We start from the raw sequence: 26809 nt of genomic DNA, 5'->3' as shown, positions 1-26809 counted from the left end.
CCCCTGCTGGGAGGTTTCTCCCCATCAGGACACACAGGGGTCAGGGACCCACTTGAGGAGGCAGCCTGTCCCTTAGCAGAGCTTGAGCGCTGTGCTGGGAGATCTGCTGTTCTCTTCAGAGCCAGCAGGCAGGAAGGTTTAAGTCTGCTGAAGCTGCACCCACAGCCACCCCTTCCCCCAGGTGCTCTGTGCCAGGGAGATGGGAGTTTTATCTGTAAGCCCCTGACTGCTGCCTTTCTTTCAGAGATGCCCTGCCTAGAGAGGAAGAATCTAGAGAGGCAGTCTGGCTACAGCGGCTTTGCTGCACTGCAGTGGATTATGTGCCCAGTTCGAACTTCCCGGCTTTGTTTACACTGTGAGGGGAAAACTGCCTACTCAAGCCTCAGTGATGGCAGACACCCCTCCCCCCACTAAGCTTGAGAGTCCCAGGTTGACTTCAGACTGCTGTACTGGCAGCAAGAATTTCAAGCCAGTGGATCTTAGCTTATTGGGCTCCGTGGGGGTGGGATCTGCTAAGCAAGACCACTCGGCTCCCTGGATTCAGCCCTTTCCAGGAGAGTGAATAGTTTTGTCTGACTGGTGTTCCAGGTGCTGCTGGGGTATTAAAAAAACTCCTGCAACTAGCTCAGTGTCTGCTCAAATGGCCGCCCAATTTTGTGCTTGTAACCCAGGGCCATGGTGGTGTAGACACCCAAGGGAATCTCCTGGTCTGTGGGTTGTGAAGACCACGGGAAAAGCATAGCATCTGGGCCAGATAGCACCGTCCCTCATGGCACAGTCCCTCATGGCTTCCCTTGGCTAAGGGAGGGAGTTCCCCAACCCCTTGCACTTCCCAGGTGAGGTGATGCTCCAACCTCAGGATGCAGAATTTTTTAGGGATGAAGGAAATATAAAGGACTTCTGGATGGGCACTTATTTTTCAAATGGGGAAACTGAATGAACCCAGGAAGGGAGAAACTGGCTCAAGTCACTGACCTCTCTGGGGTCAGAGTAGATTCTGTTCTTCCAGCACCCAGTGAGATGCTTCATCCCCTCAAACCACAGCAGTATCTTTGTTTCACCACTTCCAAACACTTTAGTAAAAGCTGCAGGTAAAGGAACTTCCAAATGCCTCTTTAAGAATGCATAATCTTCACCTAGGAAAAAATTCCCTTCTTTTTGGGTCATTTAGAAAAATTAAAGCTGACTCCGAACAGTGACAAATTTTCCTAATTTCAAATGTGAGTTCAGGCACCCACCAGTTATATGGATAGAGTGATGAATATGAAACATGAAGAATTAAACAAGATACATACGAAAAAAGTTTTGCAATGAAATTTCTATTATTAAAATATTTTTTGTTCCCCTTCATCCTAGTGTGAGGACATAAATCATTTGTAGCCAATATAAAGAATCAGTTTTCATGAAAAATAATTTATTTATATTCTTTTTTTCTAACCTCCAGCTGATTAAACAGGTACCTTACACTTATAAATTTGGAGGAAAAATAATAGTAGCTGCCTGTCATATCCTATCCCTTTGAAGAGTTTCTACTTTAAATTTTCTAAAATAAAAATTCCTTGTTCTGTGCTCCCAGAGGTTGAAACTTTAAAAAATAAAATAAAAATTCTTTTGATAGGATTTTGGATAATTTAACAAATAGAAAGACCTTCAGTATCTTGGTAAGAAATTTATCTTGGTGTAAATGTTTGTTTGTATTTCATTATTTTTATCTCAAAAACATTTACATGTGAAGAATGAGTCTTTCTAAAGGTGCACATTTCCTTCACAGAGTACAGCATGCTGCAGTCATCAATTTAAAGTTGGAACCACTGAGCTAACCTTTCTCCTTAATTAGATAGAACTTAGAACAGGCTTTATTAAGGCTTTATTTTGTTATGGCCAGAATTTAAAAACATGTATCAAATAGAAAAGCAAGGATTATACATGTGGCAAAAACTAGGGAAAAGAGAAAATGAATGAGAAAGGACACAGAATGTATTGGGTACTCGTTATAGCTAAATACATAGATTGAGGTAAACCCTTTGCATACTACAGAGAATATTTGAAATTTCAGGAGGCTATTCAGTATTGAAATCCTCATCCTTTTGAAAGGAACTCTCCAATTGTTTCCGTCTTGGTAAGAGAGAGGTCCTCCTCCTACTACCTAAAAAGCCCATCTTTTCCTCTCCCCATCCCCTGATAGCTAAAACACAGACATGTATCTTAGACTCAGCCAATCAGGCACTCACACCTGGAAATTTGGCATTTAAGGAAGTATTTTGCAGATAAACTGGCTCTTGGGGGGGGGGCGGGGGCGGGGGCGGGGGGGGTGCGGTGGGGCGGGAAGCAAAACCAGACCTGATTTGTAATGTTTGCCAATTTCCATGGTGTAAATAATTCCCGCCATGGCTGATTTCAAACTAAAACTCTTTAACACCAGCTGGTGAAATTCCTGAATGTTTAGCAGTTGTCTCTCATAAGCAATTTCCATTCAGGTTCAAGTCATCATCGAGAGGAGATGATGCCTAGTCAGTGGAGGTGAGAGTGCCATGCCATCAATGTCTGACCCACACAGGCAGCAGCAGCAGTGAGAACTAGCCTCAGTGGTAGAGGAGCCAGTTGTGGGGAGCCAGTGGGGGAATCTCAACCAGCCATTCCTAGTGTTGACAATGGATTTCATTTTTATTTGCTTGACTTCCCTCAGCATCTGCTCATTTTCTGGCCCTGGTTCTTTCACCTTTCTGACAATTTTGTGAGCATCTCAATGGCCTCCCAATAATTCCTTTTCTGATTAAGTCAGCCAGAATTGGTTTCTACTGCCTGCAACAAAGAGTCATGACACACTTTTAATTAAGCCTAATCACCCTTTGAGTAAGGTCCTATGATTATTATCTCCAGTTTACAGATGAGGAAATGAGACCCAGACAAATTAAATGACTTGCTTAAGGTCACAGGCAGCTGCTAAGTAACAGAACCCAAATGCTATTTCCACTACACCAAGTTTCCTCTCAAAAATCAAGGCCATCTCTCGTCTGCATATCCAGTACTCATGGCATGCCCTTGGTTTCAGTCTCTGGCAAAACTATATTACACAAGGAACATTACTTGGTGTGGAAAATTTTTGAATAAAATAAATAACTTCTCCAAACATTACGCCCAAGTAATCATTGCCTTTTAGAGCAATCAGAATAAAATGTGAGATATCTATTTGTAAGGAGTAGCTGATTTCTTTTTGTAGTCCATCTCTGAAGGGATTTTTCTTCTTTAATAAATCACACTCCAGAATCTTCAGGGTTTAACTAAGGAAGGAAAATTCCCTGGGATAGAGGGGCTGCTGAACAAGTGGTCTTGACTCAGTCTCATGAAATGTAACATCCCCTCTTGGGGTTCTCCTGCTTTCATAATTTCAGCCACAAATGTGCTACCTTCCAAGTGTATTTTGCTATAGCTTCAACATTCTGTACAATATAGACAAAACTCTTCCTTTGCATATCTTTAGCACAGCACTAATTCTGGCTGGAGTAAGAAAATGTGAATAAACAGTTTAAGGAAGATCAATCGTTCTATAGGCAAAGCAATGAGTTCTGATTTTACCATGGCTAGCTGGATCTCAGTATTGGTCAAAGTTCTTAGTTGCAGACAACATAATTCACTCTAGTTAGTTAAAGCAGAAGAAATGCATTAAATAATATTAGAAAGGCCACAGAATCACTGGAAGATCTGGAATAGCATTTAGATTAAGCTACCAAAAACAACTCCCAGAACCAGCCCACAAAGCTGGCCAAGTAATGGGATAGCTGCTGTCACCAACTCCAGAACCACTCAAACTTTTCTGTGACCAGGAGGTTGCCTCCACTACTGTTAACCCCCGGAATACCTTGTCTTGTTCATTCCCATCCCAGTGACTCAGGTGCCCCAATGCTCTGCCAGTTTCCTCAGGTAGCGTGCCTTTAAGTACATACATCTGTTTGGAAGAATCTAAGGTACGTATCTGCATCCTAGGGGCAAGGGAGGTTGGAAAACATAATTGCTTTGTTGAGGGGTGGGGAGGTCTCAACACATGGAGAACTATGAAAATGTCCACTCACTCCTACAAATGGCATTACTTTTCCACATTCCGGGAGGGAGAAGCTTTGAGTTCCAAGTTGCTGGCATAATTTCATAAACATGTTGCTTGCGTTCCTCACTTTCATGTGAGGAACTGCTTTTTAAGCATCTCAACTCCTTTTTCAGTCAATTTTAAGATTAAGAGAGAAATCAAGTGAGAGACAGATAATGATGGATTGCCCTCTGACTTTGATCTTTTTGTCTCGGTTCTTGCTTCTGAATAGCAATTAGCATCTTCCCCAGGATATTTACCCCATAAATGCCTCTCTATCCCTCTTCTGAAATCTCATCCCTTACCTATGGCCATGGTGGGGGGAAGAGGGGGAAGGGTCTATGTTCCTCCTTCAGGTCCAATAGCATAACGACACCCATGCCTGACTTGGCCTGATGCTTGCCAAAATCCATGATCTCCTTTCCTTCCTGGGCACATAAGGAAACCACAGTTTCCAGGATCCTTTGCAGTTAGGTGTGGACACAGAACTGAGTTCTAGCCAATTGAATCCATAAATGTTGCACAGAGTTTCTCAGCCAAGGCTTTTACAAAGTGACTACCTGCCCCACACTCTTTTCCTCTTTCTGCCTGATAGATGCAGCTGACAATGAGGGCCTAAGAGATGACAGAGCCACAGATGTAAGAAGCCTGGATCCCTTAAACATTTCATAGAGGAAATGCACCCGTCATCCAGAAACACCCATTTGAACTCATATAAATGAGAGACTAATTCCTCTCATATTTGAGCCATCATTAGCTTGGGGGCCTATTTATTCTTTGACTTAATCTATTCCAGCTAATACATTTAGAACACAACTTTAATTCCCATCTAGTAAGAAGGCTTGTGTACAGGAATTCTTTCTTTGTAACATCAAATATAAATATAAAATGGTTTTACCCTTAGTTGTGGCAAGTTAAATGCCACACTTCCATGTCTGAATACTTTCCACTAGTTCAAGGGCTTTACATTATAGGGTTACAGAGGTCCAGACTGAAGGTCCATAGCCATCGTAGACTAGTTAGTTCACTCAGTTCCAAGGTTAGATGCCCCGATGCCTTTCAGCTGTCTTGCAAACGTGTTCCTTTGGTCACCGAGAGTTTTTAGAGGAAAAGCGAGAATAGAATATTCCAAACCTACTATAACTTTTGAAAAAAATTCTCAAAATTTCCATGCTATTGTGAAGTTAGTGACATTATTTTTGACTTGTCATGGGCAGCCATCCTTTTACAGTAATAATGTAAGCCTCATTTAGCAGTCCTAGCCAATGAATAGAAAAAGAGTCAGAGAATATGTGCATTCTAGTTCTCATCACACTTATGATAAAAGAGTGAATTATTTTCCTTTTGAAGTTGCATTAACATGGTCAGACTAATGGGATACTATTCAGTGTATTGAAAGAGGTAGTTTACTGAATGGGCTCTCGTAGGTATTCCCCAAAAGACTGAATGCATCTATAAAAAGTGAGCAATTTACTTCCTTTTCATAAGGAGGAAAGTTCTTTTGAGAGATCATTTCTTCACTACTAAAAATGGAAGAAAAAAGAGCCATTAACAATAGTCTGTTGATTATACCTGTATTGATTTGAGAATAATAGCAAAGACGGACAAACCGCAAGTATGTGTTCCTCTCTCCATGTAACTGCGTATGTGCGTGTATGTATACATACATATATATGTATATAGTATGTTTTTTATGGTAGTTATACTTTATGAAGTTGCTGTAGGCACAAAATTAGTGAAAACTGAACCACTTCATGCAGGGAAACTACGTATCTATAATATATATTTTATTTGTATGTGTGTATATTACACAGATTATAGTATTAATTCTTGAGAACAATTCATCCTGGTATTTTCTTTTTACTTTATTTTACAGAAAGGAAACTTATGGTCAGAAGTGTTCAATGACTTGCCTGAGGACGCCCCACCATCAGGTGCCAGAGTTGAGATTCAAGCCTGATCCAGTTGGCCCCAGAACCAGAGCTTCTTGCACTGTCCTGCACCACCCTGCACTGGCTCCAGCTTCTGGCCATCTCTGTATGAGAGAGTTGAACAAGAAGGCAGAACAGTTCTCTGTTGGAGCTCAGCTGGGAATGCACATGTCTGGGCAACTCAAATTTTTCACCACTCTGCATACATCCACAAATGACTGGAGAAGCACCAACAGTACTGATTTTGGGATTACACATATATTTTAATGAGTAAGCAAATTAACAAATATGGAATCTGTAAATGATGAGGATTGACTGTATATACATATATGACATACTTTTATGTCTGTATTTATAAACTACCAGCTTTTATTCATACAGATGTACGTATATGTATATGTATATGTATATGTATATGTATATATATGCACAGTTTGGGGAATAGACCTCATTCTCCAGAGCAAATGACAAGAGAATCCACCCTAACAACTAATGATTCAGCTGGTGCAATCAAAGCTGGATAAGTAATGAGCCACTTTTGGAAAGAAGGGCTGTTCAATTGGTACTACAAAGCTTTCAAAACATCAGTAGCTATTTCCTTCATGACTAAGCAAGTGATTAGTGTTCAGTAATTTATTTCTTACACAATTTCTTTAGCTTCCTAACAAAATTTTAACTGCTCAAATATTAATATATTTCCATTGCTTTTATTTTTCCTTATAACTATTTTTGCTTTATTATAACCATCACTGGAATTTCTTGCCATCTTTTATGTTAGCTTCTGTGAAGTGGCAATCAATGAATTTGAATACAGTTGATTATTAGCTATACAGGGAGGTGGTACTCCCAGTGAAGTATGATTTAAGGGGCACAACTGGACCCTGCCATCTCCAAAACATCTCTTCCTGAGCTCTTGATATTCTTACTTAAAAGGAAAGTGTTAACGGATAGGCAAGTCAGGCAAGGGACATTGGAAGTATCTTCTGCACTTTGTTTTTTCCCCACCCAACTCTGAATTAAGACAATTTGGAAGTCTCAAGCTCCAGAAAGCTGTAATGACACCTCTCTACCCAAAATCCAACCTTGGATTAGTGTGTGAGCCAAGTCCCACCTGCTCCTTAGCTGCACCTACTTACCACTCTCCATGCGCTCATCATTATGTGGGATACTGCCTGGTCACGAGTCCATCTCGTCTAGAACTTGAGCTTCTCTAGAATATACCTCTAAGAGCTATGAGCCCAGTACCTTAAACAAGGCTACAATCTTGGGGAGAGATCTTCCACTGCCACTTGTAAATGTTTTGTGTCCCTCTCCAAACCACATTAGTTTCTTTCTCAATACCTACGTCTAGTGCTAAGTAACCCGATGTTACCTGGGGCCATTCTGCCCTGGGAAATGTAGGATAGCTCTGTCCTAATTCCACGCCTTGGTTGAAACCAAAGCCCTCCCCCAAGTTTCTGCTAATTCCCAAGTGGTGAGGGAAAGGATGACATTCTCATGGTCTTCTTTATCTCTTGTTGCCAGTTTATATGTGTGCATTTTCTTTCCCAAGTCATGTTTGCCGAAACCTGAAACTGATCCCCTGACATGATTTCCAAAACTTGTCCAAAAAAATTCTACCTGCTCTAAACAGACCTGAGTGCAGTTGACATTTCTGAGGACTTAATCATCATAGGAAGAGGGCCACATTACACACCACAGAGCAAACAACATAAGACACAAATCAGCAATTTCTGTTTTTAAGAATTATTGCAGCCTCCCCGCTTTTAGGTGCTGCCGCCTTTAGCTCCAGATAGTGTCCTAACTTCTGCCAGGTCACACCCCCTCTTTGGGGAAATGAAAAACAAAATAAAATCTTCCTCTCTTTGCCATACACAAGGCAGATCAGGCATGCATATTTGTTACTTCAGTTCTTGCCCACCTGGGAGCCTCAGCCTCTCCCTGCCACAGCAAGCAGTATCATTAGGTTATTTTCTTCAACAAAAATAGTAAATCCTATGGCCAGCTGTTAAGATCTTTTGTTTTATATCCATCCTGTTACTCCTATAATAGTTTACAAAGGATTTTCACACCAATTATCTCATTTAATCTTAACAACGTTGTGAGGTGGTTAGAGTAGGTGTCGTTATCAGCCTTGGTTTAAAAACGTGGGAAATTAGATGAAACAAATGTGTCACTCAAATCTGCATCTGTGGATGCTGTAGTGGGTTGAATAGTGTCCTTCTAAAATGCACATCCACCTGGAACTTCAGAATGTGACCTTATTTGGAAATAGGGTCTTTGCAAATGTAATTAGTTAAGGAACTCCAGATGAAATTATCTTAGATTTAGGGTAGACTCTAAATCTAATGACTGGTGTCTTGTTAAGAAAAAGGGGAGAGATATTTGACACACAGAGACACAGAAAAGGAGGCACAGATATGAAGACAGAGGCAGAATTTGGAGTGACGCAGCCACAAGACAAGGAACTCCTGGAGCCTCCAAAAGCTGGAAGAATCAAAGAAGAATTCTCGCCTAGAGCCTTTGGAGAGGATGTGGCACTGCTGACACCTTGGTTTCTCTCTTCTCCAGAATTGTGAGAGAATACATTTCTGTTGTTTTAAGCCACAAAATTTGTGGTAATTTATTAGAACAGTCCTGGGAAACTAAGATAGATGTCACATATGGAGATTTGTTTTAATTCGTTGCTTCTTCCCTATACGCTTGATGGTCACAGCTCAAAAATGTTCTATAAAACCAGCCTCCGCAAAGAATGAAGCACAGAATCAGCTGCAGCTCCTGTGGCTTCTAAAGAAATCACCTCTGCTGTCTCAGCCATTGAGAATGAGACAGACTCACAGAGGCTTCACTCAGAAGAGGTGTCCATGGTGTTTCAGTCCCCAGTGAAATGCACAAGAGTCCCAACCCAGCCCAGGAACTCAAACACCCAAACTCATAACATTTTCAAGAAACTTTCACTGGCTAAAAAAGAAACACTTTTTGGAATTCTTTTATGAATAGACTTTCTGGAACTCTGTCCAATATTTTCTATCAGTATTTGGTTTGGGAGTTCTGAGGGCTGCAGTCATCCTCTCTCTGTAGAGTCCTGGACAGCATTACCTCCTACAGAATACAATATGTGATATTACTCAGAGTTTTGCCAACCAGAGAAGCTCACCCAAACTTTAGCATACAGAGTTTTCACTGGGGCTTCACTACATAGGCATGATTGATTAATTCACTGGCAGTGTGATTAATAATATTTGGAACCCACAAAAATCCCTGGGAGGGTGGTTGTATTAGTCTGTTCTTACGCTGCTATGAAGAAATACCCAAGACTGGTAATTTATAAAGGAAAGAGGTTTAATTGACTCACAGTTCTGCATGGCTGGGGAGGCCTCAGGAAACTTACAATCAAGGTAGAAGGGAAAGCAAAGATGTCCTTCTTCACATGGTGGCAGGAGAGAGAAGTGCAGAGCCAAGGAGGGGAAAGCCATCAGATCTCATGAGAACTCACTCACTATCGTGAGAACAGCATGGGAGAACCGCCCCTATGATCCAATCACCTCCCACGAGGTCCCTCCCCCAACAAGTGAGGATTATAATTCAGATTACAATTCAAGATGAGACTTTTGGTGGGGATGCAACCAAACCATATCAGTGGTTTTGTTTTGGAGGTGAGGCTGCTCTGCATGCTGGGGTATGTATGTAGATAGGGGCTTAGTCAATGCAAACTGAACACAGGACACTTCAACGGAACCATCAACTGAAAGCAAGTTTAATGTGTATCATTCTGGCCGTATGGCATAAAATAAAGTCTTTTAGTTCTCAAATGAAAAAGCACATATTTCTGAGCCAGTGGCTATAAAATTGACTCACATCTGCATCTTAATTGCATTTTACACATTCTGTGTTTAGCGCCTATTAAGGCTCAAGATGGATAAGTTTCGAGAGGTTCACAGAATTCTCCCCTGGGAGTTTTCTTTCTTAAAGAGTCTGTATACAGCTCTCCAGTAGCCTGGATGCCAGGTTTTCTTTAACACATTTCTGCCGTGTCAAATCCAGCTTTGGGGCTGGGATGCACTGACAATATAAAGTGAGCTTCTCCCCTTACTGACTCCTGCTTATATACAAACAGGAAAGCCACAGCATGGTTACACCCACCACAGAGAATGGAAAATAGTTAGCGAGGGGAATTTCCCCTCCCCCATCTAAATATGAAACATACAAACGTTGAAATTGTGCATTTTCTGAAGTTTTCTTTGACACATTTCTGGTGTAACAGACAAATTCGAAGGTGGTCATTTGCCTTGCACAGGGCACCTCCAGCAAGTGTTTGTAAGCAGCAAACTTCCCACTGTTACTTGTGAACACCAACTACCCAGAGTTAAGCCAGACTTCACAGGTTAAGGGCACAGTCCTCTATAAGACTTCTCTCACTTTCAGACACCAGCTGCAAGTTTGGGGTCCCCAGGGCCACCCTCACTTCTGATCAGCTGGCTACAAATCTAGAGGTCCTCATGAAGCCCCTCACATTCAATAATTCCCTAGAATGACTCATAGAACTCAGGAAAGAACTATACTTACAATTACAATTTTGTTATGGCAGAAGGATACAAGTCACAACCAGCCAAGGGAGAGACACAGAGTGGGAGCTCTGGGAGGGTCGCAGTCATCCTCTCTCTGCAAAGTCCCACACAGTATTACCTCCTCCAGGATACGATGTGTGATAATACTCAAAGAGTTTTGCCAAACAGTGAAACTCACCCAAACTTTAGCAATGCAGAGTTTTTATTGGGGCTTCATTACATAGGCATGATTGATTGATTCATTGGCAATGTGATTAAACTCAATCTTCAATTCCTCTCCCTTCCCTGGAGGTTGGGCTCAAAGCCCCAAACCTCTAATCAGGATTGGTCTTTCCAGTGTGTCCAGCCCCCATGCTGAGTTACCACATTAGCATAAACTATCAGGTGTGATCGGAGGGGCCCACCATGCATAACGTAGATAATTCTACCACTCAAGGAAATGTCCAGAGTTTAGAGGCCCCTTCCCAGGACTGGGGGACAAATGCTAGCCAAATTATTTGTTGTTGCAGTTGTTTGGTTTTGTTTTTTAAAAGATATCAAAACTCAGCTTTTATTTGTTTAGTTATAAAAACCTAGAGTTTAAATGTATGCTGTATTTCTTCTCAGAGCAAAGATGTACTTCTGTATTACTATCCTGTATAAATTTGTTTTTTTTTTGTTTGTTTGTTTGAGACGGAGTCTAGCTCTGTCTCCAGGCTGGAGTTTAGTAGCATGATCTCAGCTCACTGCAATCTCTGCCTCCCAGGTTCAAGGGATTTTCCTGCCTCAGCCTCCCAAGTACCTGGGATTACAGGCATGCACCACCACGTCCAGCTAATTTTTGAATTTTTAGTAGAGACGAGATTTCACCTCGTTGGCCAGGATGGTCATGATCTCCTGACCTTGTGATCCACCCACCTCAGCCTCCTAAAGTGCTGGGATTACAGGTGTGAGCCACTGGGACCAGCCAATCCTGTATAAATTTGTTACCCAAGATAGCTACTTGTATGAAAGGAGAGGGCAGAGGGCAATGGATGGAAATGATTGCTACATGACAGTCCATCCATCCAAATCTACTGGGACAGGGGAGTGGGGGTGGGAGAGAGATGGTCCCACAGAGGTTCCCGTGGGTAAATGATGGGTGTGTCCGTCTCTGCAGTCAGGCTGTACCTATACTTCCCAGTCCTCTAAAAGGTGTCATTCAGGCCACCTCGCTCAGCCCAGTCCCTAATCCCATTCATGTCCCCTTTCCTCCTGGGCTGCTTCTGTGCCTGACTTCCATCATGACTGATTCTGATTAGGCCCCTGGTTTCTCTATCAGCCTTAGATCATTAAGACAAAGACATACTTGCTACCTTCAAACCCGTGCCTGGCATGTAAAATCAAACAAAAAAATGTTGGGAAGTCTTGGAGTATCACTTCATATCCTTATTAATCACGTCTAGACCACATTATTTTCTGATCACTGTTCCATATGGTGTTAACTATTTTTTAATATAAAATGTGCATGTAATAAAGAGTGTTTCTCAAGGTGTATCAATAGGCGATCAGCTATGTTTGAGTGAGCCTTATTTTGCTACTTTGGTCTAAGGATCACCTAAAGGCTTAAGCTTGAACCCTGTGCAGCTGGTTAGTTTCTTTGCTCCATGACCACAGTCCTTACCTGAAGCTTAGCCCAGTCACTCCCCAGGAGGATCAAGCCCTAAAGTAATAATGGATCCATACAAATTCATCACTCAGTGATACCAGAGGGGGACAAAAAGTCCATGCTCACCGGAAGCATTATTTGCACATGTGTGTGTATATTAATATATTTTTTCTGCACATTAGACAAATGCCATTGGCAAATTTGAAACAACTCAGATGGCTAAATTTGGAGTCGCACTGCCTTTATCTTATTTAAAATTATTCTATGCACTCCACAACCTCAGCATCTCCCACATTCTTCTACAGCCTCTGCAATACTTTGCAAACTCAATGAGTGAATCCCCACCATGCATGAACCACTTTATCCTCATGGCCATTCTCTAGGAATCTATTGCAGCATTTTTCCCAGTGGATAACTTTCCCATTCTCTACCAACACGAACTTCCACTCCACCACTGCACCTGCTGGCAGGAAAACAGTATGAGACTAGAATGCACCCTTGCAATAGTAGGGTGTGATGTAAGTGTTCCATCTCCCAAGACTCCCATGGTTTCCAGTTACTGCAATGAATTGCATATCATGCTTGTGATATAATGGATCTGGAACTTGACACCAACTTGCTGAGACTCTGAAGATATTGCTACTACCCTCTTTGTTTCCCATGCACTCTTTCTTCCACAAGAGTACTTCTGCCATTATCCATTTCCTGCTTTAGGTTTAAACCTGGAGCCTCAAGACTGCCACCCAAACCAACATCTCCCCGAGAAGAGTGCCTAGACATCATTTTCCAGTTCTCATAGTCAGCCAAGTCCAATTGTGCTAGACTCACTTCTTCTTTGGCTCTGTCTATGAGCAAGTTGCTAGAAGGCAACTTCTCTGCAAAACACGTAGCTGCTTTAGCAGATATCTCTTGTCCTTTTTCAGAATCCCCATTCTCCTATAGGAGATTCAAGTCTTTCATTTCTTGAAGCTTCAGAATAACTCAAGTTACCAGTCTCAAAGGTAACTAGAGCTTCTGTGTCTGAAATCTGTCCAGCAGGAACATGTTCTCTTGAATTGTCACAGACGTTTCCATCCTGGTTCCTGCGGGTCTTTGGTTTTAGAAATCAAATGTCCACTGTTTTCTTGAGGATGCTCTGGTTTGGTGAACAGCTCCTGCCTGGAAGGTCCAGGGCTAAGTTCACCACTGACTCCCTGATTGCCTCCCAGAACCGCACCCTCCCCAAGAGAAGCATCCTTCTCTTGTTTTATGTCCCAGTCCTTCCTCATGCCCCTGTCCTTCTCCATGTCCCCAGGCTGCCCTGCAGCAGCCAGACAAAAAGCATTCTGGCAAGACCCGTTCCAACAAACAGGGCAGACAATATGGCACCAATGGCTGAGAGGCTGTGACTCCAGGAGACAATGGGGACCAGGACAGGGGCTCAGGTCACACAGGAAGAGCCACCCAAATTCTTTATTATATACTCCTATACAAAGAGGACTCATCTCTAAAATGAGGGGAATAATAATGCCTCTTGCATGGGCATTTCATAAAGATTAAAGTAATATGTATTTCTGGCATATAATGCTCATTCTTTGAGTGTTAGCTATTATTATTATCTTACTGAATTTGTGGTCACTGAACTTCAAAACACATCCACTGCTAACTCTGTTGTAAGCACCTGAGCATAGGGGAAACATTTTATTCACTTTTATATATTTAACGGTAACTGTGTTTTGCATAAAAGGTTTTCAATACATATTTACTGGTTTATTTTTAAAATATATCTACATTTAAGGTTAGTGCATTTAAAATTAATATCTATTTGGCCTTATTTGATTTAAATGTCAGAACACCTTCATATGAGAGATCAGAGGAGCAGCAGAAGCTGCATTTAAAACAATTTGAGCAATAGGCAACTTCAGGGCTACTCAAACACTGGGGAGAATAGACCTGACATCTTAATGAAAAAAATGCATACAAATGCTTGTACGCATTTCTGTCCACCCTTCTAAAGCTTTAAAGACATTTTCTCAGCATTGAAAAGAGTAAGTTCTATTATGAAAAAAGATTTAAAAGGTACTATCCTATCCTACGTACCTGAAGAAAAAGTAATTTTTAAAATGCCATTTGCAACAACAACAAAACTATAAAGTACTTCAAATGAATTTACCAAAATGTGCAAGACACTGTAAATTTTCACTGAAAAGTATATCAGATTATGAGTGACAAGATTCAATATTTGTAAACATTCAATTGTCCACAAATTTATCTGTAAATTCAATGCAATTCTAATAAAAATCCCCAACTTATTTTTTATATAACTTGGCAGGATCATGCTAAAATTCATACGTAAGAGTAAATGCAGAGCAGTAATCAAGGTAATTTTGGAAATAAAGAATAAATTCTAGTTCTTTAATTTCTAATACCAAACTTTATTATAACAAGCAATATAGTAATGAAGTAAGAATAGACAAGTGGATCTTTGCAATAGAGCAGAAAGTACACATATACTGTATATGGAAATTTAGTATATGCTAAAGATGGCATTTCAAATCTGGGTAGACAATTATGTAATAAGTGGCGTTATATCAACTGGGTATCCATTGGTAAAAAGAAATAAAATATATCTTTTTTTCATGCTAATTACAAAGTAAATTCCAACTAGATTAAAATCCTAAGGGTGAGATTAAAAATTGTATGAAAATATTCGGCCACGCGCGGTGGCTCACGCCTGTAATCCCAGCACTTTGGAAGGCTAAGGTGGGCAGATCACGAGGTCAGGAGATCGAGACCATCCTGGCTAACACGGTGAAACCCCGTCTCTACGAAAAATACAAAAACAAATTAGCCGGGCGTGGTGGCGGGCACCTGTAGTCCCAGCTACTTGGGAGGCTGAGGCAGGAGAATGGCGTGAACCTGGGAGGCAGAGCTTGCAGTGAGCTGAGATCGCCCAGCCTGGGCGACAGAGCTAGACTCCATCTCAAAAAAAGAAAAAAAAAAGAAAAGAAAAGGAAAAAAAGTGTATAAAAGTGTTCAAAACAAATAAATGAAAATACATGCATGACATTGAGTAGATAGATCCTTCTTCGGATTTTTTTTAAGTCATAAGAGAAAGAACTGGTAAATTGACTAATTTAAATAAAACTTTTATATGACAAATAATATACAGAAAGTTTTTTTTTAATGGAAGACTAAGAGAAGATATATCAACATACAATAGATAAAATATTGGTTTCTGGATAGACAAAGGAAAAGTCTCTAAAAATGGAAGGAAGTACAAATAATCTAATGTAAAAATGGACCAAAATAAAAACCAAGTGGGCAATTGACAGAAGGGGAACACAAATAGGGCATTAAACATATAGAAAACAATGCTCAATTCCATTAGAAATCAAGAAAATGAAAATTAAACAATCACTTACCCTTGTTATACCCTTCAGGTTGGCAAAAAAAATTGTTTGATGATATCAGCTCTAGCAGAGAGTATAGGTAAATGTGTATTCTCATAGCCAGCTAACAGGATTCTATATAGGGCATATCTTATGTTCTGGTAATTCTGTTTTTTATATTCAAGGTATGTAAGAGTGAGATTGGCAACATGCTAAATGTCCACCAATAGAGAAATAGCCAAATAAGCACATCTTTACAATAGCTGATGTTTAAGTGGGTAATATGAGATATGTACTATATAAGATACGCTTACACATACTGACATGGAAGATCTTGAACACAGACTGCTGATGGAAAAAAGCAGTTGCAAAACTACACATATAGAATGTAATCATTGTGTTTGTTAAAAATATGTATTTCCCCAAAATAGTATATATTTTCTACATGTACTAAATGTTTGTAACTGCATGAGTAAATATATTCAAGAATGCACACAAATTTTTCCTGTGCAGAGGGCACTAGGATTTGAGGAAGTAGGCAGAAAAGAATTTAGCCTTTCCTGTAACATTTTAATTTTTACAAGGTGAATGGTCTACTGTATTACACCTGTAATAGTAATAACTGGAGAAAATGTATCCTATCTCCTCCCTAGACTTTAGGGCACAGTTTACTGTATCCTTGGTTCATTATGATGTTAAACATTTAAAACTCTGCAAAGTCAGTTCTACAATTCTCATTCTACTGATAACCAGACATTGGATTATATTGGGCTTCACTGTTTTTTCCCAATTTCATTATTCAAGTTCTCTACATTGTGTTTAATGCATTCTTTAAGATATTTGTTATCTAGCATTCTATTTTAGGAGGACAGAATGACAGAAAAGTTTTTGATGCCTAATTTTCTCCTTAGCCTTAATTCACTTGAATAATTCTCTTTCTCTCTCATGTTGTAATTCAAATGGATTTATCTTGAGAAGTCATCTTGAGGAAAAAGCATATATTTTTTGTATCCCAAGAGACTTCACAGAATAAAAAATAATTGCTTTTTTGTTTTTTTCTGTGCTTGTATTCGTACCCCAAATATTTCACGGTTATCTTCAGAAACATTGTGTACTTTAAGAGCTCAGCAAATGTTTTCCTAAAAAAAAGAGAGAGTGCACAAGCCATCAGCCCATTTGTTTCCCCTCTAGACCTAGGTGAAATCCATCTACTCTGATGTTCATAAAATGGGGACCCTCCTGTCCAGAACATCATTTCTCTATGAATATTTTTCTCATCTCTTTGATTTGTTTCCCTACTTTTGTCATTGCAGAAAGCTATCTTGAATCATAAAGAAAGCCCTATTTTTTATATATCTGAAAAAGACAGGGATATAATTGAACTCTACCCACAGGTACAAAATAAAATAAGCCCATAATATAGCCATAACACTGGAAAAGAATAGAAAATCATTCTGTTCTCATTATTTTAGGAAATAAGGCTTTAAGCAGCAAACAGCATATGAATCTGAACTGACAGGTAATATGAAAATGAGCAGAAGGAGGCAAATAAGGTGTGAATCATCCCTAGGGTCATTTATCTCCAGGGAACAGGCTGCACATATTTCTGAGCTTCTGCTCCTTGATGGGGAGTACCTGAGGGGTAGGGGACAGGGCACCCACCAGCAAGCTTTACAAGCACTAAGAAGTGCCCACTGACCCTCTGGGTTGGTGGGCCTGCTGTCCTCCTTCTTTCCACGCCAGAGAATTTCCCTGGGCCCTGATACTTTGAACCCTAACAAATGGTGCTATGGTTATTCATCCTAATCCATTTTAAACTCACAGGTTTCACAGCCACCTCAGCATCTCTTACTGTCTATTGAACTTATATGTCCAGTCACAGAGATGGCAGGATGTGGTAGTAAAAATGCCTTTCCTCCCTCTCAGGGCAACCCAGGGTCTCAAATCTGGCACATACAAGTATCAAAGTGAAAAATGGAAGCAAGGAGAGGCATATAGGCAAAACAACAACAACAAAACACACACACACACAAAGAGGTGACAATAGCAGGAATGAAACCACCTTTGAAAAATGATGACGGTGAGACAAATCTGACATAACTGACTCCACCTTGCTTCTAACCTCACAAGCTAATGGTCTTTGCTCATTCCTGGGCACAGGCTAAGTTAACTACGGAAGGAATTTAGTTTATAGTTTAACTTCAAAAACAAAGATATTAGTCCCTTCCCAAAACTAACCCTCTCCTTTCTTGGGTATAAAAACAACCTTTGTAAAACTAACAAACTGGCCACAAGATGAGAATTATGGTTCAAGAGTCATGTAGCCAGAGGTCAAAAGATTTGTAACCTCCCCAATTTCTCTTTTAGATAACATCGCAATTGTGAAACCTAAGATTGATGTTTGAGGTATTTTTCAGACCTTGCATTCTGATGCTATGCCAGCACCATTTATTGAATAGGGACTCCTTTCCCCATTGCTTATTTTTTCCAACTTTGTCAAAGATTGGATGGCTGTAGGTGTTTAGGTTTATTTCTGAGTTCTCTATTCTGTTCCATTGGTCTATGTGTCTATTTTTGTACCCGTACCATGCTTTTTTGGTTACTGTCTTCTTATAGTGTAGTTTGAAATTGAGTAATGTGATGCCTCCAGCTTTGATCTTTTTGTTTAGGATTGCTTTGGCTATTAGAGCTCTTTTTTGGTCTCATGTGAATTTTAGAACACTTTGAGTTCTGTGAAATATGAGATTGATAGTTTGATAGGAATAGCATTGAATCTGTAGACTTCTTTGGGCAGTGTGGCTATTTTATAATATTGATTTTTTTTCCTATCCTTGAGTGTGAGATGTTTTTCCATTTTTTTGTGTCATCTCTGATTTCTTTCAGCAGTTTTGTGGCTCTTCCTTAGAGAACTTTCACCTACTTGGTTAGGTGTATTCATAGGGTTTTCTTTCTTTCTTTCTTTTTTTTTTTTTTTTGCTATTGTAAATAGGATTGTGTTCTTGATTTGGATCTCAGTTTGAACACTATTGATATATAGAAATAGTACTAATTTTGTACATAAATTTTGTATCCTGAAACTTTACTAAAGTGGTTTATCAAGACTAGGAGCCTTTTGATGGAGTCTTTAGGGTTTTCTAAGTATAAAGCCATATCATCAGCAAAGAGAGATAATTTGAATTTTTCTTTTCCTATTTGGATGACCTTTTTTTTTATACTTCAAGTTTTAGGGTACATGTGCACATTGTGCAGGTTAGTTACATATGTATACGTGTGCCATGCTGGTGCGCTGCACCCACTAACTTGTCATCTAGCATTACGTATATCTCCCAATGCTATCCCTGCCCCCCTCCCCCCACCCACAACAGTCCCCAGAGTGTGATGTTCCCCTTCCTGTGTCCATGTGATCTCATTGTTCAATTCCCACCTATGAGTGAGAATATGTGGTGTTTGGTTTTTTGTTCGACTTTTATTTCTTTCTCTTGCTAATTGCTCTGGCTAAGACTTCCATTACTATATTGAATAGTAATGGTGAGAATGAGCATACTTGTCTTATTCCAGTTCTCAAGGGGAATGATTCTAGTATTTGCCCATTTAGTATGATGTTGACTGTGGGTTTGTGATAGATGGCTCTTATTATTTTGCGGTATGTTCCTTTGATGCTTACTTTCTGGAGCGTTTTTATCATGAAGCGATGTTGGATTTTATCACAAGCTTTCTCTGAGTCTATTGAGATAATCAGATGGTTTTTGTTTTAATTATGTTTATGTGGTGAATCACATTTATTTATTTGTGTGTTCTGAACCAACCTTGCATCACAGGAATAAAGTCTACTTGATCATGGTGAATAAACTCTTTGATGTGCTGCTGGATTTGGTTTGCTGATATTTTGTTGAGGATTTTTTTTTCTTTTTGCCTATGTTCATCATGAATATTGGCCTGCAGTTTTCTTATTTTGTTGTTGTCTCTTTGCCAGGTTTTGGTATCAGAGAGATGCTGGCTTCAAAGAATGAATTAGGAAGGAGTCTCTTCTCGATTTTTTGGAATAGTTTCAGTAGAAGTAGTACCAGCTCTTCTCTGTACATCTGGTAGGATTCAGCTGTGAATCCATCTGGTCCAGGGTTTCTCTTTGTTGGAAGGATTTTTATGAATGATTCCATTTCAAAACTCAATGTTGGTCTGTTCAAGGATTCAATTTCTTCTTGGTTCAGTCTTGGGAGGGTGTATGTGTCCAGAAATTTATCCACTTAGTCTAGATTTTCTAGTTTGTGTGCATGCAAGTGTTCATGATAATCTCTGGGACTCTTGTATTTCTGTGGTATCAGTGGTAATGTCACCTTTGTCATTTCTGATTGTGTTTATTTGTATCTTCTCTCTTTTTTCTTTGTTAATCTACTTAGCAGTCTATCAATATTGTTTCTCCTTTCAAAAAGCCATCTTTTTGTTTGTTTATTTTGTGTATGGATTTTTTGTCTCAACTTCATTCAGTTCTGCTCTGATTTTAGGTATTTCTTTTCCTCTGCTAGCTTTGGGGTTAGCTCACTCTTATTTTTCTAGTTCCTCTAGGTGTAATGTTAGATCATTAATTTGAGATCTCTCTAACTTCTTGATGTAGGTATTTAGAGCTATTAAGTTTCCTCTTGACACTGTTTTTGCTGCATCCTAGAAATTTTGATATGTTGTGTCTCTGTTTCCATTTATTTCAAACTTTTTTGATTTCTGCCTTAATTTCATTGTTTACCAGAAGTCATTCAGGAGAAAGTTGCTTAATTTTTATGTAATTGTGTGGCTTTGAGAGATCTTCTTGGTATTGATTTTTATTTTTATTCCACTGTGGTCTGAGTGTATAGTTCACATAGTTTTGAATTTTTGAATTTATTTATTGCTTTATGGCGAGCATGTGGTCAATCTTAGAGTATGCTCCATGTACAGATGAGCAGAATGTGTATTCTGTGACTGATGGGTGGATTAGTCTGTAAATGTCTATTAGGTCCAATTGGTCAAGTGTCAAATTTAAGATCAGAATTTCTTTGTTAATTTTCTGCCTTGATGACCTGTCAAATGCTGTCAGTGGAGGTGTTGAAGTCCTCCACTATTATTGTGTGACTGTCTTTTTGTATGTCTAGAAGTACTTGTTTTATGAATCTGTGTGCTCCAATGTTGGGAGGGTATATATCTAGGACAGTTAAGTCTTCTTGTGGTACTGAATTATTTATCATTGTTTAATGCCCTTCTTTGTCCTTTTTTACTGCTGTAAGTGTAAAGTCTATTTTATCTGATATAAGAATAGTGACTCCTGTTCTTTTTTGTTTTCCATTTGAGTGATAGATTTTTCTTCTCCCCTTTACTTTGAGACTAGGGGTGTCATTACATGTCAGATGGGTCTCTTGAAGATAGCAGATGAATGGCTCTTCCTTTTTTTTTATTCAACTTGCCACTCTGTGCCTTTTAAGTGGGGTGTTTAGACCATATACATTCAAAGTTAATATTAGTATGTGAGATTTTGATCCTATCATGGAGTCATTAGCTGGTTGCTTTGTAGTTTGTATTGTATAATTGCTTTATAGCATCTCTGGACTATGTACTTAAGTGTGTTTTTGTGGTAGTAGGTATTGTTCTTTCTTTTCCATGTTTAGACCTCTCTTGAGGATCTCTTGTTAGGCCGGTCTAGTGGTAGTGAATTACCTTAGCAATTGCATGTCTGGAAAAGGTTTTATTTCTCCTTCACTTATGAAGCTTAGTTTGGTGGAAAATAAAATTCTTGTCTGGAATTTCTTTTATTTAAGAATGTTGAAAATAGGCCCTCAAACTGTTGTAGCTTGAAAGATTTCTGCTTAGAAGTTTTCTGTTAGCCTTATTGGGTTCCCTTTGTGTGTGACCTGATCTTTTCTGTTGCCTTTACAATTTTTTCTTTAGCATTGACCTTGGACAGTCTGGCGACTATATTCCTTGGTGATGTTTGTTTTGTATAGTATCTTGCAGGTGTTCTCTGGATGTCTTGTACAGGATGTCTACCTCTCTGGCAAAACTGGAAATATTTTATTGGATTATTACTTCGAATATATTTTCCAGGTTGTTTACTTTTTCTCCTTTCATAAAAATGCCATTAATTCATAGGTTTGGTTGCTTTACATAATCCATTTTCTTGAAGATCTTATTCATTTTTAAAATTCTTTTTTCTTTATTTTTGTCTGATTGGGTTAGTTTAAAAGATCAGTCTTCTAGCTCTAAATTCTTTTTTCTGTTTGGGCTAGTCTATTGATAAAGGTTTCAATTGTACTTTGAAATTCCTTAGTGAGTTTTTCAATTCCAGAAGCTCAGATTGATTTATTTTTAAGATGTTTATGTCTGCCTTCATTTCCTGGATTGCTTTAGAAGTTTCTTTGTGTTGATTTTCAACCTTGTCCTGGATCTCACTGTGCTTCCTAGTAATCCATGCTTTGAATTCTTCATCCTTCCTTTCTGAGTTTTCATTTTGATTACAGACTGTTGCCGGATAGCTAGTGTGATCCTTTGATGATGTCACAGCACTCAGATTTTTCATGGTGCTAGAATTCATGCACTGGTTCCTTCTCATCTGAGGCCACTGACACTTCTAAATTTTGTCATTATTTTCATGCAGATAGGATTTGTTTTTCCTTTCTCTCTTTTCCTGTGTTATTATTTTCTTCCCCTTTGCCCATGTCCCTAGGGGATATGACTTTAGAGAATGTTGGGTAAAATCTTTTGGCTTCATTTCAATATCTCTATGCACTTCTGTCAGCCAGTTTTATATTGGGCAGTTCAACCTACAGACAAGTTCATGGTTCTAATGAGTAAGAGCCAGATGTGGCCAACATAGATGGGTATATGTTTAATCCTTGTTTACTGGAGAAGGTCTCTGTTTCTGGAGGCAAATGGCAGATCTGTGGAGTTCACAGTGGCCTGAGCACCCTGCTCAGCACCATAGCTGAGGGATAAAGATGGTTGGGGCTAGACCAGGCCTGCTTACAGGTCACCCAATGGCAGGCACAAGAACCAGCACCAAGGGGGGTCCAGTGCACAGCCACCAAGTGCCCAGAGGTGTGTCTAGGTGTGCCTTGGGGCTGAATAGGAACTCTTTGGCTTCAAGTTCTCTGCACAGGGAATGCAGCCACCTAAATTCCAAATCCAGGAGAATGACTGCTCTAGATGCCTGGAGCTCTGCCTGGGCGTGGAGTGTAGAGGGCCCCATTCCACCACAATCTCTGCATAGGGAGGGTGGAGTGTCTCAGGCTGCTTACCCAGGTGATGCGCTCCAAATACTTTACTTAGAGATCAGCCTGGGCATGGGACAGAGATGGCACCATTGCACCACAATCTATGCATAGGACCACTGGGCAACTCAGGCTGCTGGTGTAGGTGGGTGGGAGATCCAAATGCCTGGAGATCTGCTGGAAGTAAAGTGGAGAGGGCCCTGCTGTACCACATTCTATGTACAGGAAGGGTAGGGTGGCTCTAGCTGCAGATCCCATCAAGGGGGTGCTCTAACTGCCTGGAGATCTGCCCGGATATGGAACAGAAGAGGCCCCATTGCACCCCAATCTATGCACAGGAGGGGTGGAGCAGCTCAGGATGCTAATCCAGAAGAGTGGGTGCTCTGAATGCTTGGAGATCAGCCTGGGTGTGGAGTAGAAAGGGCTCTACTACATCACAATCTCAGGGGAGCAGGCTAGGGCACCCAGCAATGGCACATGTAGACCAGTTCCACGTCCCCAAACTGGCCCTGGCTGTCCATCTTCTCACCAAGGAGAAACTGGCTGTCAGCACTCTCCTCCTGCACCAGACCTGTGATCGGGGAGAGCACAATTCCAGTTCCTACAGCTTGGGTGCTTTCCATACTTGTTCTGGCTGTGGAGGCTCCTACTCAGCTCCAGAGCAGGTGCTCCAATCTCTAGTCCAAGACTAAAATGCTGTATGGCCATGGTGCCAGGCTACCAAATAATGACTGATGTTGTATGCACCCAGATTAAAAATGGTGCCACAGTCTCCAAATCAGGCCTGGGAAAATGCCTACAACTTTGCCTGGTGTCCTTCCCTTTCAGTGTCTCCAAGCCTCTCTCCAAGTTGGCGCCAAGGCTTTGGAGGAACAAAGTGCTCTCCCTTAGCCTGGTTGCATGGATCCCCAGTGGAAAGGTGAGTCACAGAGGGAGGCTTTCTACCTCCTCCTGTCCTGTTCTAGGGCTTCACTCACTTTTGTCAGACAAATGCCATCATCGGGGCAGCTTGCCCACCTTCTCCTCCCTGGCACCTGGGATGAGATGTCCTTCACTATTCTGGTGGATTCCTGTTTTCCTTCTTGAATTAAAGCCCACAGAGTTGATCTTTATGACTGATTTTGCTATTTCCAAGTGGCTAAGGCATGCTGAAAACCTCTAATCAATTATCTTGGGGAAAAAAAACCTCTGTTTTATAACACTACACAGAACTCTGCAACTGACTCAAGCATGCAGTTTGTCCCACAAATAGGGTTGTCAGACTGACATCACGTAGTCATTTGAACTAAAGGTGCCTAAACATATTCCCAGGAGTATTTGCCATAAAGCAGAACCTCATAATATAATCAACAATAAAGTACAATCTCTGTTAGCATTATGGCCTTTCCATCTTATTTTCCTATAGTGTCTACATTTCTGAAGAATTGATTTAGAAAAAACAATCAACATTTGTATAGCACTTTATAATAGGCAGAGCGCTTCAAATATGCGAGTTTATTGATTCACTTAGTAAACTGAACCACAAGTGGATTCTATAGTGTTTAGGTTTGTGTTTATGGGTACTGTGTGGATGTATAAACCTCTTAAACTCCCTTAATCTCATGCTTTTGGATTCTACTATGATTCTTCTGGAACAGAAGAGACCCTTTTCTCTGATATTCTGATATTCACAAGAACTTCATTACTGTAAAGAAGCATTATTCCCTGTTATGACTAAACTCTTACACATGGAGACAATGGGTAATAATTTTAAATAGTGGGAAGTGGAAAATTATGGTACTCGATGTGAAAGTAGCCTAATGATTACACCTTTTATCTTTAGCTCCAAGGTTTATGAGTTACAGTTGAAATGAAAGTGAAGCTATCCTTTATTATTATCTGAAGTAGGATATTAAAATATAAAGCTCTCCTCATAAGGTGTTTTGTTTTAGCTTTTTACTTGGGAGGTAGTATAGCACCTTCTTTAAGAATGTAAACTCTTGGTTAAGAATCTAGGCTTCCTCGGTTTGAATCGCAGTTTCACAACTTTATTAGTTAAATATTCTCTTGGGCAAGTTGTTCAAGCACTTGAAATCCAATTTCTTCATCTCTAACATGAGCATCAGAGCAGTGCTCTTCATAGAATCACAGGGAGAATTGAACAAGATCATCTATGAGGAGCTCTTGGCTTAGTGCCTAGACTCTGTGAGCTCTGTTTATGTGTTCTGTTGTTAAAAGCATTTTACAGTCGAAAAGAAAGAATCACATCAGCTGAATGGGAAGCTGAAATTCTATCCTTTTCTTGCACATTATAGACTGCTTTTATTTCTATTTTTCCTTCTAGGAAGAGAGGAAAGAGGCTGTTCCTATCATTTAGTTATGGAATCTAACAGTTTATTTCAGCAGTCCCCAATCTTTTTGGTACCAAGGGCTTGTTTCATGGAAGACAATTTTTCCATGACTGAGGGGAAGGGAATGGTTTCGGAATGAAAATGTTCCACCTCAGATCATCAAGCATTAGATTCTCAAAAGGAGAATGCAACCTAGATCCCTCATATGAGCAGTTCACAATAGGGTTCGCGCTCCTGTGAGAATCTAATGCCACTGCTGATCTGACAGGAGGCGGAGTTCAGGTGGTAATGCTCACTCGCCTGCCTCTGACCTCCTGTTGTGCAGCCTGGTTCCTAACAGGCCATGGACCAGTATTGGTCTATGGCCCAGGGGTTGAGGACTCCTGGTTTATTTGACTTAATGAGTTTGCCAGGGTGGTAGATTTCCTGTTGTTGTTTGTTTGCTTGTTTCTTTGTTTTTACTTAGATTCAGCCAGGAATAATAATTTAATTCTGGCCCAGTACGCTCCTCCTTAAAGCAGAGTAAGCTTTCTGTCAAATATGTATGAAAATGAGATTTTTTAATATCCTGCTTTGATTTTGCTATGTAATAAAAGATCTCTAAACTTAGAGGCTTAAAAATAATCATTTATTAGCTGATGATTCTGTATGTCAAGCAATTTCACCTGGGTGTAGCTAAGCAGTTCCCCTGCTAGTCTCACCAGGGTTCACTCATGCTATTGCAGCTGGCTGGCGGATTGGCCAGGGGTTGGTCTTGCATGTCTGGTGGTCGGCTGTGGTAACAGAGTGACTGGGCCACATGTCTCCAGTGTCCAGCTGGGCTTTTTCACATGACAACTGGGTTCCAAAAGCACTAAGGTAAAGAACAAGTCCCAGTGCACAAGCATTTGTCAGACCTCTGCTCATGCCATGCTTGCTAATGTACTGTTGGCCAAAACAAGTCTTATGGCCAAACCAAGATTCAAAGAGTGGAGAAATAGACTCCACCTCTTGATGGGAGGAACTGAAAATATAGTGTTATCATTCGTTCCTTAGTATTGAATTATAATCTTCTTTAGAGAAAATTAAAACCACATTATTACAGATAGCATGAACATACAGAGTAATAAAGAGAATCTACCAAGCTGAAGTACTGTGTGTAACTTAATGTTGGGGTCAGGGTTATGTTCAATTCACATAAGTAAGTCATAGTCCTTCGGCTCAAGGACACTGTAAAAACGAGATAACACATGCAGAAGGCCACACTACAAGGCAGTTTGTGATCAACATTATGGGAATGACCCAGCTAAGAGTTGTCGGAGTTCTCTAAAGAAAGAAATCCCTGGTTCCAGTGGGAAATACGGGATGAGAAAATTCCTTGGAGGAGGTGAGGCTTAAACAGGGCTAAAGAAATGGCAGGATTTGCAAATACAATTTAAAATGTAATATATGCCAAGTGAGGGGGGGGTGTCAAGTTCAAGGATATTAACATGGGCATGAAGTCTGCATATTTAAATACAGTGAAGATGCCCTAATGGGTTGGCAGAGGTGAGACAGCAGAATGCATTTGGGATTCATAGTTGACCAATTTCTTTCCATGCCTAAGTTAAACCTAGAACTGAAATCAAGGATTTGGGGTCTCTAAAGGTCAGACTGCTATTCCTAAAGCATTGTTCCCACCCTTTTCCTC

The 26809-nt window shown here is 40.2% G+C and overlaps 1 pseudogene; it reads right to left on the bottom strand.

The window, feature by feature from the left end:
- Nucleotides 1–12533: 12533 nt before the first annotated feature.
- Nucleotides 12534–23433, bottom strand: LOC100611952 (starch-binding domain-containing protein 1-like; annotated as a pseudogene).
- Nucleotides 23434–26809: the final 3376 nt, after the last annotated feature.

The sequence above is a fragment of the Pan troglodytes genome, chromosome 10 (genome assembly GCF_028858775.2).
Source record: "Pan troglodytes isolate AG18354 chromosome 10, NHGRI_mPanTro3-v2.0_pri, whole genome shotgun sequence".
NCBI lineage: Eukaryota > Metazoa > Chordata > Mammalia > Primates > Hominidae > Pan > Pan troglodytes.
The sequence above is the reverse complement of the archived record's forward strand: the minus strand, read 5'-3'. Positions and strand labels throughout refer to the sequence as shown.